This window comes from Glycine max, chromosome 3 (genome assembly GCF_000004515.6).
Source record: "Glycine max cultivar Williams 82 chromosome 3, Glycine_max_v4.0, whole genome shotgun sequence".
In the NCBI taxonomy this organism is placed as follows: Eukaryota; Viridiplantae; Streptophyta; class Magnoliopsida; order Fabales; family Fabaceae; genus Glycine; species Glycine max.
Genome location: NC_016090.4, coordinates 28,707,760 through 28,718,532, shown reverse-complemented (window position 1 = coordinate 28,718,532; position 10,773 = coordinate 28,707,760). Strand labels below are relative to the sequence as shown.

Genomic DNA, 10,773 nt, shown 5'->3' with positions numbered 1-10,773 from the left:
TGTACAAAAATAAGTAGGCTCATACTTAGCTCATAGGCCTGAAATCTACCCTAAGACTCATGAGAACCCTAGGGCATTCTCTTGCATCTCTGACCTAATCTTCTTGGAATCTTCTATCCAATGCCCTTGAGGGATAGGATTACATCACTTTAGTATGGGTTTTGACCTAGTTTCCCATGTTGCTTTGTGTCTATTTTCATTAAAGTCTCGTTGGGTAGTTGCAGAGGATCTTTTTCGATTAGGGTGACAACCTAGTTGGAATGCTAAATAAAGCCACTTGAAACAAAAATGAACAAACTCAGATCATGTGAAAATTTTAACCTTAGTCAATATCTTTCATAGTTACTGCACTACATATGCCATAGAACACATGCTAAAAAGCACTAACATGGCCACCTTGCAAGCATTCAAGGGTTTCTCCTTCATAAATTAGATGCTTAAGATGATAAGGATCCTTATTAACTTTGTTTCGATCTTCTTGTCACAAATTATTTTAATTTGCTACAAATTTTTAAATGATAATTAATATAAGCAATCTTTAACATTCACACTAGACTAAATCCATAATTTAATGGAAAATGAACTCACCTCTTTTCTAGCTCCTTGACAAACTTTTTCACATATTGAGATTCTAAAATATATATTGAAAATGACAATAGAAAATAAAAGTAAAATAAAAAGCAGCAGTATATATATAAAGAATTTACTTATTTTATTTATTCATGTGTCGTTTCTTATGAGGTTTTTGTTTTTTACTCCCAAAGTTCTTAACTTACATGAGGATTGGCAAAAGTATGTGCATCAACAGTTTCTCCTTTATTTTTTCATTGGGTATGAAAATGCTAGATAGATGAGGAATTATTACTCTTGCAAGAAGAAGAAAAATGTAATTCAGCCAAAACTACTTTGAGTCACCTAAAAGTCCCAACATAATCACTTCCACTTCCTTTTTTACTTTCCCTTACACGATTTGTATTTCTATTTTAGCATATTTCTCCTAACTTCAACAATTACTTTTTGTGTTCCAAGTGCAGACCTTGTTCCCAATTAGTATACGTTTTTTTAACTTGGGTTAAATTATAAATATTCTTACTTAGAGTGTGTTTGGATGAGGGAATTTAAAATTCTAAAGAATTTTATATTTTAAGAATTTCAAATGTTTCAATTTAAATTCTTTCATTTTTAAAATTCCGTATTTGGATAAAAAAAATTAAATTTCTTCATTTTCAAAATTTTGTGTTTGTATAAAGAAATTAAATTTCTTCATTTTCAAAATTTCTTATTTTGATAAATTAATCAAATGCATTATTTTTTTTAAAATTTTATTTGAATAAAATAGTTTTTTAGTAAAAACAAGATTGAGCTTGTAATAAAAAAAAGAAACAAAATTAGTTATAAAAACAGGATTGAAACAATTTAAAAAATTGAGCCTATTAAATTTTTTATTACCGTCACAATTTTATATTTGAATAAAAATGGAGAAAAACAAATTGTTTCAATTTTTTATTACAGGATTGAGCCTGTAATGAAAAAAAAGAAGCAAAATTAGTTATAAAAAAATTTATTTTAGTAATTTTAGAAAATAAAATAATAATAATTTAACAAGAAGAAACTTAAAATAAATACGCTTCAACAATTTTAAAAATGAAAATTAATCTATATATAAGACTAAAAAATGAAATGAAAAATATAAAAATAAAAAAACATGATAATGGTATAATCCATGGAAGCCACATAGCATATAAGGCATAAGCCAAGAAGAGCTTTGAGTTGAGTTAACCAAAATGAATTCCGAAGCAGAGAAAGAGCATGAAGCAACCACACTCTCTCTCCACTATTTTCCCCTTCGTCCAACCCAAGAACATCCCATCAACCACCCTTCAACCAAGCAAGCTCAAAGTCCCAACCCTATCATCATCCCTCACAGACCTTTCTCTCTCCACCACCACTCCTTCTCCTTCAGATCCACCATCTCCGCCAATTCCCTCCACGCCCCTCTCTCCCTCGCGACCTTTCCAACGTTGCCGCCCTCGTCTGGTTCTGCAATGACCTCCGCCTCCTCGACAATGAGCGCCTCACTGTCGCCAACAACGACTCCCTCTTCGTCCTTCGCGTCTACTGCTTCGACCCCTCCAACTACAGCAAGTCGGCACCTGACTTTGACAAGACCGGCCCCTATCGCGCCGCCTTCCTCATCCATTCCGTCTCCGACCTCCGTCGCAGCCTCCAAACGCACGGCTCCGATCTCGTCGTGCATGTCAAGAAGCCCGAGACGGTGCTGGCGGAGCTCACCAAGGTGTCGTATCCTAAGTGTTGCAAGAGAGAGAAGAGGGAGAAACGATTGAAAATGATGAAGGTGCGAGAGAACATGTTCTTGTTCACAAAAGAATTTCAAATTCTTTCATTTTGTGAAAGAATTTGAAATCCTAATATTTAACTTAATTAAAATACCTGAACAAAATACTGAAATTTTAATTTCTTTTCAAATTTTTTTATCTAAAAATCTTATTTCACTGAAAATTAATTAAAATCCTTTAAAAAATTGAATTACCCTATTAAATTTCTCCATCAAATCATACTATTAAGAAAATATATATAAGCAATTGGATGCTACTATATTAGCGTGGTTAAACTCTCCCTCAAGGTAAGTATGAGTCACGTAATTCTATTTCTAGAAAAAGTGAAAAGAAAGATAATTTGAAATTGTAAAACCTATATCAATTACCAATCAACAATATATATATATATATATATATATATATATATATATATATATATATATATATATATACTTTGGATCTCCCTCTATTTCTTCACAAGTTGTCTCCTTTCTCCTGTGCTAATTATTCTCAAATTTTCTTTTGATGCTAATGGAGTTTAATCCGTAAATCTCACTCCTTCTTCTCTAATCAAAGATGAGTAAATTAATACGAATCTCTGGTGGATATGTTGTTTTCGGAAATTCCGAAACAAAAATTTAAATTGACGATATGATGATTCTTTTATAATTTTTTTAAAAACTATATTCCTTTTAATTTTTGAGAAAGTACTATTGTTTTTCACTATTTACTTTTTATGAAAACTTTATATTTTTTTCTAAATATGTTTTCCTAATAATAAATAATATTTAGGAAAACAAATAATTAACATAGCTGAACTCTTTGTTTTCTTAAGAAACATAGCTGAACTCTAGATTCTTCCTCAATTAGCGGTGCAGACAAGGAAATCAGATTCTCCCTATCTAATCAGGAAAGAAAGATTAACTAAAGAGAGATAAACCGTAATTATCCTATAAATATATACAACAATTCATTCAATTAAGAGACAGAAAGTAATGAATTTTTTTTTGTAAAATTAAGAAAAAAAATTCAAATATTGTTTCTATCTTTCCTAAATAAATCCTAAAATAAATAAATTATATAAGTAATGTTCTAAATATGAGAATCATATTGAATAATCTCTGAACGCAGAAGACTATATTCGATTCTTTGGACGAAAATGGGTTCAGTTTTGGAATATATTATCAGTACCCGCCATCTACTCTGTTTTATAGGTCAGTCACTTAATTGCCATCATCCTAATCTCTATTTCCATAAAATAAACCAACCCAAATTGTGTAGAAAAAATGACACGACTGATCAGTGACTCACACATATGCAATTCATTATGTAGATGCAGATGTAGATTCGAAAATTGATTATTTTATATTTTTTCTATTAACTGGTTATTTTATATTTTATATATTCCGAATGTACGTACGTACCTCTTTAATTACATTGACATAACCAACGTTTCTTATATTATAGATGAAAAAGATAATGTAAAGTGGCTAGCATTCATATTAGTTGGTTCACATTTGAACTTAAAAAAAATTTGTTCCTTTCAAATAGTCATTAAAAAAATTAATCAGTTTAACAAATTAAGTTTTGTTTTATTTTATCACGATCTCGTCTCAGATAGGGTTTTAACTCTTAATTAAGAAGGCAGGGATAAATTAATCTTCTCAACTAAAAACAAATACGTATATTTGGTGTACTCAATAGATATGGTACACAACTCTGTGCTCATCAGTTCTTGCTATACGTACGCTTGAATGGTACACATGAGAACTTGCATGGTTTTTCATAATTAGGCTTAGGTAGATGGTACACAATTCTATTGGTTTAATTATTTGAATGAAAGCAAAGAAAATAGGGAGAGAAAACATGAATAAACATAGATTGTCTTTTGTATGAAAAATATGTTGTATTTTGTGCTTCAATAAAGATTTAGTACTATTGTGTCCTTTTTTCACACATATTCAGTGGATAAATAAATCTTTAATTTCGCCAATTTCAGAAATCTTAGAAAACTGAAATACTTAGACAACTTTCATCAATTCGAATTAAAGTTCAAGAAACACTGCAAAGAAGGGAAATTGCCAAACTACGTGGTTATTGAGCAAAGATACTTTTGACTTGTTATCACTACCAGCCAATGATGATCATCCATATCATGATGTTGGCGAGGGCCAAAAATTTGTGAAAGAAGTTTATGAGGCACTAAGAGCTAGTTTACAATGGAATGAAATGTTGGTTGTGATTACATACGATGAGCATGGAGGGTTTTATGACCACGTACCAATCCCTTTGGATGGAGTACCTAGCCCAGATGGCATTGCTGGTCCTGAACCATTCAAGTTTAAGTTTGATAGACTTGGTGTTGGGTTCCTACCATCATTGTTTCTCCATTGTTTGAGGCAGGAAAAGGTATGCATATGTATGATTGATGAACATATAGTTGATTGTGTCTGAATATGACTCAAAATAAATATATGTGAAGATAAATGGAAATTAAGTTAATTTGTTGGTCCCATAAAAGAATTAACACAGTATGTAAAAATACTAAAATACTTATTCTTCTTTTTGGTTTATGCTTTTTACATTAAGAAGTGGAATGAATTCAAAATAGGCACACGTAATTAATTTACTTAATCAATATGTATTAAATTTCAATATTCACTCTTAAGAGCAACTACAAAATAGTTGTGTATTATGTTGATTCTTAGAGTTAATCAAAACATGAAAATATCATTCTTATAATTTTTTTTCATAAAAGTTGTTTATATAAGCAATCACAATCAATGTTATATAATCAAGCAATTAAGCATAAATAATTGAACACAAAAAGTTTCATTATTCACTCTTAAAGTTGAATTATTTAAATACTATTTAAGTTCGAGAAAAATAATTTTTGACCAAAATTTAGTTATCTCCAAATCAAACTCCACATTAATTCAAGTCTTTTTTTTCTGATGAACTTAATAATTAACAAAAAAGCAATCAAAGTTATATTTACTTAATTATTAATTTTTTAAAAATCCAAGTGAAAATAGAGGTTCTTGTGCCCATTCTCGTGCTTTAGATGCCTCATGCAATATTTGATGGGGTGATTTTTTTTCCCTTCTAAATTACTCTAAATACTTAGACTACACAAATATTGTAAAAATTAAACGTTACAAATACATCATTAATTATTTTTTCGTCTTAACTTAATTAAATTAGGATATATTGAAAAAATATTAATTCATATTTAAATTTTTAAAATATTATTAAATGACTATAATTCAATTGATTGAATAGTGTTATAAGTTATTGTAAACTTTTTTTACACTATGTTTGATTCCAATAAATAAATAAAAAATTCTAAAACATAAATATACATCCTTCACAAATAAAATTGAAAATTTTAACATAAACGGAGGGAGTAATAATTAATTAAGTAGCTATGTTGTATGTAGTGTTGCACGAACCTTCGGGGCCATTCCCAACATCACAGTATGAGCTTTCATATCAATACCAGCAACTGTTAAGAAAATATTCAATCTACCTCAGTTATTGTCAAAGGGTCATGCATGAGCTGGAACACCCGAAGATCTCTTATCTCTAAGCACCCCACGTACTGATTGTCCAGGTGAAATCTCCATCTTCTTTTCTTCCCTTTTTCTTTCTAGTATGATGGTTATATTTTACAAAGATATTTTAGTTTATTTTTAATTTTTTTATTAACAGAAAAATTTATTTGATGGTTCAATAAATAATTTTTTTTGCTAATTTTGATTATTTTATAAACACGATGTAATATTTTTTAAAATGTAAATTTTTAACTTCTAGTTTTTTTTATATTTTCTTCTTTGTTTATCCTTAATATATTTATTTCTTGCTTATTATTTTTAAATAAATAATGATTTCATTATTTCTCAATCATTTTACATGTTTAATAATTAGTTTTAACAAACACTTATAAATTAATAAATTAGTTTTTCTGTTTTGAGCTATTAAATAACTTTCAATTAACTTTTTAGTTTTATTGAACATAAACTATGTATATTAACTCGTGTGGGTAAATTTATAATTTGCATTTGCTTTATCCATCTATGAATAGAAATTATTTTAACATGTGTACACTCTCTTGAAAAATAAAAATTTAAATAAAAATTGCTTGAATTTTGATATTTATATTATAATTTTCACTTTGAAAGGTTTTTTTTGTTATATTATTAACTATAGGGGCGTGAGCAGCCAGTAATTAATATAATTATGGTGTTTTAATTCTTGTTATTAATAATTATAAATATTTTAATTACTTTATTTTATAATTATTTTTAACTTTCAAATTTTCGTGAAATAGTAAAAACAAGTTCTTTTGAGATCATCATCTTCATGCAAAAGTTTGAAAACAAGAAATAAAATAAGAATGTATCTTTTAATAATTTATAAAATATATTAAAATAAAAAAAACGCACACCCTAATAATATTTGATTTACTTATTAAAAAAATATATTTTTATGTTTTTATTGAATAATATAGTACAATAATACTAGAAAACACAAAGAACTGGTAGTTTATAAAAAATTTAATAATTATGTACTCGAAGTGTAAAAAGTTTCATACTACAAATCAATCAAGATTCATCATTAATATGAATTTTAAAATATTATAAATAATTATAATGAAAATCAATAAATTTATCTTGATAATTTATTATTCTTCAATATATAAATATTTTACACTCTAAATGCTTAGAATATTTTCTCTTTTACAAAAATAAAGTTCAGTTTTAACATTATTCAAACTATACTTTCAAATTATATCTTTAGCAAAATGACTAATATGAAACACATATAAATAATGTACAAATTCTTTCTTTTGATTATTTCTACGAATTTCAGTGAAATTGCCCGACCCAGTCAAACTGCGAGAGGCTGCTGCTGAAGAACAAACACAATTGAGTGGATTTCAAGAAGATTTGATATATATGGCCGCAACTCTAAATGTGGATCATAATAAGAGTATATACCACAACAAGCTAATTACGGAGAACTTAACTGTTTTGGAGGCAGTGAAATACTGCGAAGATGCATTTGGAACATTCTTGAATGAGTGTGAGAAAGCAAACCAAAGTAGCAGAATTGATGGATCTGAAATTGTTCATTTTGCTAGACCCCATACGGCTGCACAATTCAAAAGTTTTTTTCACAAGATGTTGTCTTGTATATTATGTAATTGATAGTTGTTTATATATATTTTTAATCATATTATAATAAAGTTTGTGCTTGTCTCATCAGAAAAAAAGTGTGAGGACTGATGAGCACTTGTTCAAGGATCTGAGCTACGTAATGCAATTGCATATATTGAAATTTTTTATTCATTGTAAATTAGAAAAATAGTGTGCAAAAAGTAGGTGTTTGTCTTTCTCCATAGTTCAATCCATCTTATAAGATATGGGTGAGTTTAGTCCCTCATTTGATTCTAATTGCTCTCATTATCTAGTACTAGGATATAACATACTGATAAAAATTTAAAAGCACTAGGATATAATTACTGTTATTAAAATTGAATCTGTCATTGATTCAATAAGACTACTAGGTCAATAAGTCATTGGCCTGACTAGTGAGTCACTAATTAAATCGCAGGAATGAATATAAATTATAGTATTTGTAAACAACTAGTAAGTAACCCTTGTGGTTATGCTCTAATTACTTGTTCAAGAAAGGTGATGTCTCTATCATTGTCTAATTATTTCACACATCTGAAAGGTTGTTTATCGGAAGAGTTGGAAAATTTCAGACCCATTCCATCATGTAGCTGTGAGATTCCTTATTTTGTGATCTCATTCCAACAATTAGAGAATAGAGATAATGATCATATCAATTAGCATAATATATACAAAGTTTTATCTTCAATGTTATCTAGTATGTTCTCACAACCTTGAAACTATGGTTCCTAGAATTCGAAGACCAGGAAGGGCCTCCCTTATCCAAACAATGAAAGAAAACTGAATATTATTTTCCTATATCCTTTATTGCACTAATCATCCTATGTATAGAACTTGGATGATAGAAGTAGCAGACCACTAACAAACCCCTAGCAGAAAAGTTACTAGAATATTCTCCTAACAGAAACCATATTAGTGCTAATAGGAAATGGTGGTAGACAACATGTCTCCCTAGCCCACTCGGTCTAATTACTAATAATAGACTTAATCAATTATAATCTGCTAAATACTTTGGTGCTGATATGTTCCTCTTGGGTTTGCTTGTAGTATCCACTTGTTGTGGTTTACTCTTCATATCATTCCCCGCGACATCCAAAACGACCTTGTCCTCAAGGTTGAAGTAAAGCTTAAGCTGATCCCAGTTTTCCCACATGGCATCATCTGGGGACATACCTTCGCATTGCACAAGCACCAACAGCCTGGGAGGTGAGGACACATAATCCCATTTGGTACTAACAACAGTAACAGGTGAAATAAGAGGTTTGTTATTGCCAGCATTAGCAGGTAAAGGTAATGGCATACAAGGGGAAGTTTGCTTAAATGGCTTAAGGATGGAACAATGAAAGACAAGGTGAATGCGAGACCCTATAGGCAGATCCAATTTGTAAGCAACCTTACCAATCTGCTCAACAATCTGATAAGGACCATAAAACCTCTTTGCGAGCTTGGAATGTGTGGTGTTTGAAACAAATGATTGCCTGTGAAGTCTTAATTTGACCATCACCCAATCACCACACTTAAAAACAATGTCTTTGTGCTTTACATCAGTTGATCGTTTCATAACCTCCTAGGCTTTCTACAACTTCTTTTGAAATATACCAAAAACGACCTCTCGGTTAGCCAGAAAATCATCCATAGCCTCCACTTTTGACATCCTTGTAACATATTGAGGAATTGTGAGTGATTTCTTTCCATAAGTGATCTCATAAGGAAAAACCCATGTTCCTGAATGCTGAGAAGTATTATAGGACCATTCAGCCCAATTTAAGAATTTTCCCCATGAAGTTGGCTTACTGTGCATGAAGGCACATAAATATTATTTGATGACACGGTTTAACATCTCTGTTTGTCCATCGAACTGGGGCTAATATGTAGAACTCATGCGAAGCTGGGTACCACATAATCGAAATAGTTCTTGCTAAAAATTTCTAATGAACAGTAGGTCGTGGTCCGATACCAAACTGTTAGGCATGCCATGAAGCTTTCCGACAATGTTCATGAAGAGCGTTGTGACAATATGTGTAGTATACTGAGAAGGCAACATACCTAAGTGAATTCCCTTAGAAAAACGGTTGACAACAACTAATATTATGGTGTGACCATGATATGCCAGTAGCCCCACAATAAAATCCAAGGAGAGGTACTCCCATGGTCGCGACGTCACTGATAAAAGACATAGCAACCTAGCAGGCCTCCTGGTATCATACTTTGTATGCTGGCAGTCAAGACATGCCGTAATAAATGTCTGAACATAGTTTCACATTCCATTCCAAGTGAAATTATCACGGAGTCATACCAAAGTTTTCATGACTCCCATGTGACCTCTCATAGGGGTTGAATGAAACTCTGTAATTTTTAAAGGAATGAATTTGAATTCTGCGGGTAACCAAATACGCCCTTGGTGCATAATCAAATCCGGAGTAATGTTGTAGTCAGGATAATTCTTAGGGTGGTGCAGAAGGTTCTGTTGGAGCTCTATGAATACAGGGTGTTTGGCCAGTTCACTCTTGAGTTCCTCCAGGAACACAAAATTAGGCATTGATAATAAGAGAAAGGCACTAGTCTAAGTTGTGGGAATTCATGATAGGGCATCAGTGATGACATTAGTGTTCCCGGAAAGAAATTGGATAGAATAATCATACCCAATGAGTCTGGCTAAATATAATTGTTGTTCAGGGGTTTGCATAACCTGAGTAATTAACTCCTTGAGGCTTCGATGGTCTGTAAGAATTGTAAAGTGATGGCCAAGGAGGTATTGTCTCCATTTCTTCACGGCGGCAGTGATGGCGGCCAATTCTTTAACATAAGTAGAAGCTTGTAATAGTTTGGGGCTAAAAGTCTTGTTGAAGAAGGCTATGGGATGCCTCTTCTAAGATAACATGACACCCATGGCAATGTTGGAAGCATCCATTTCAAGGACAAACAGAATTAAGAAGTCAAGTCGTAGTAACACAGGGGTAGACAAAATTGGCATCATCAATTGGTTGAAGGCAAGTAGGGCCGAGGAAGGCCATTCAAAATTGTCGCGGATTAACAAGGTAGTTAAAAGTGTTGCTAGATGAAGCGCCGATAAAACCCTGTGAGACCCAAAAACCTATGCAGGGCCTTGAAGGATTTAGGAAATGGCCATTGTCGTGTAGCTTGTATTTTTGAAGAGACCAGTTCTACTCCTTGTGATGAGACCATATGACCCAAATATTCCACTTGCGTTTGACCGAAGGAACACTTGGATAACT

At 31.3% G+C, this 10,773-nt stretch overlaps 1 pseudogene; it reads left to right on the top strand.

Moving 5' to 3' along the window:
* The first annotated feature begins 1,603 nt into the window (after positions 1 to 1,603).
* LOC100806982 (non-specific phospholipase C4-like) lies at positions 1,604 to 7,549 on the top strand (annotated as a pseudogene).
* The last annotated feature ends 3,224 nt before the right edge of the window (positions 7,550 to 10,773 follow it).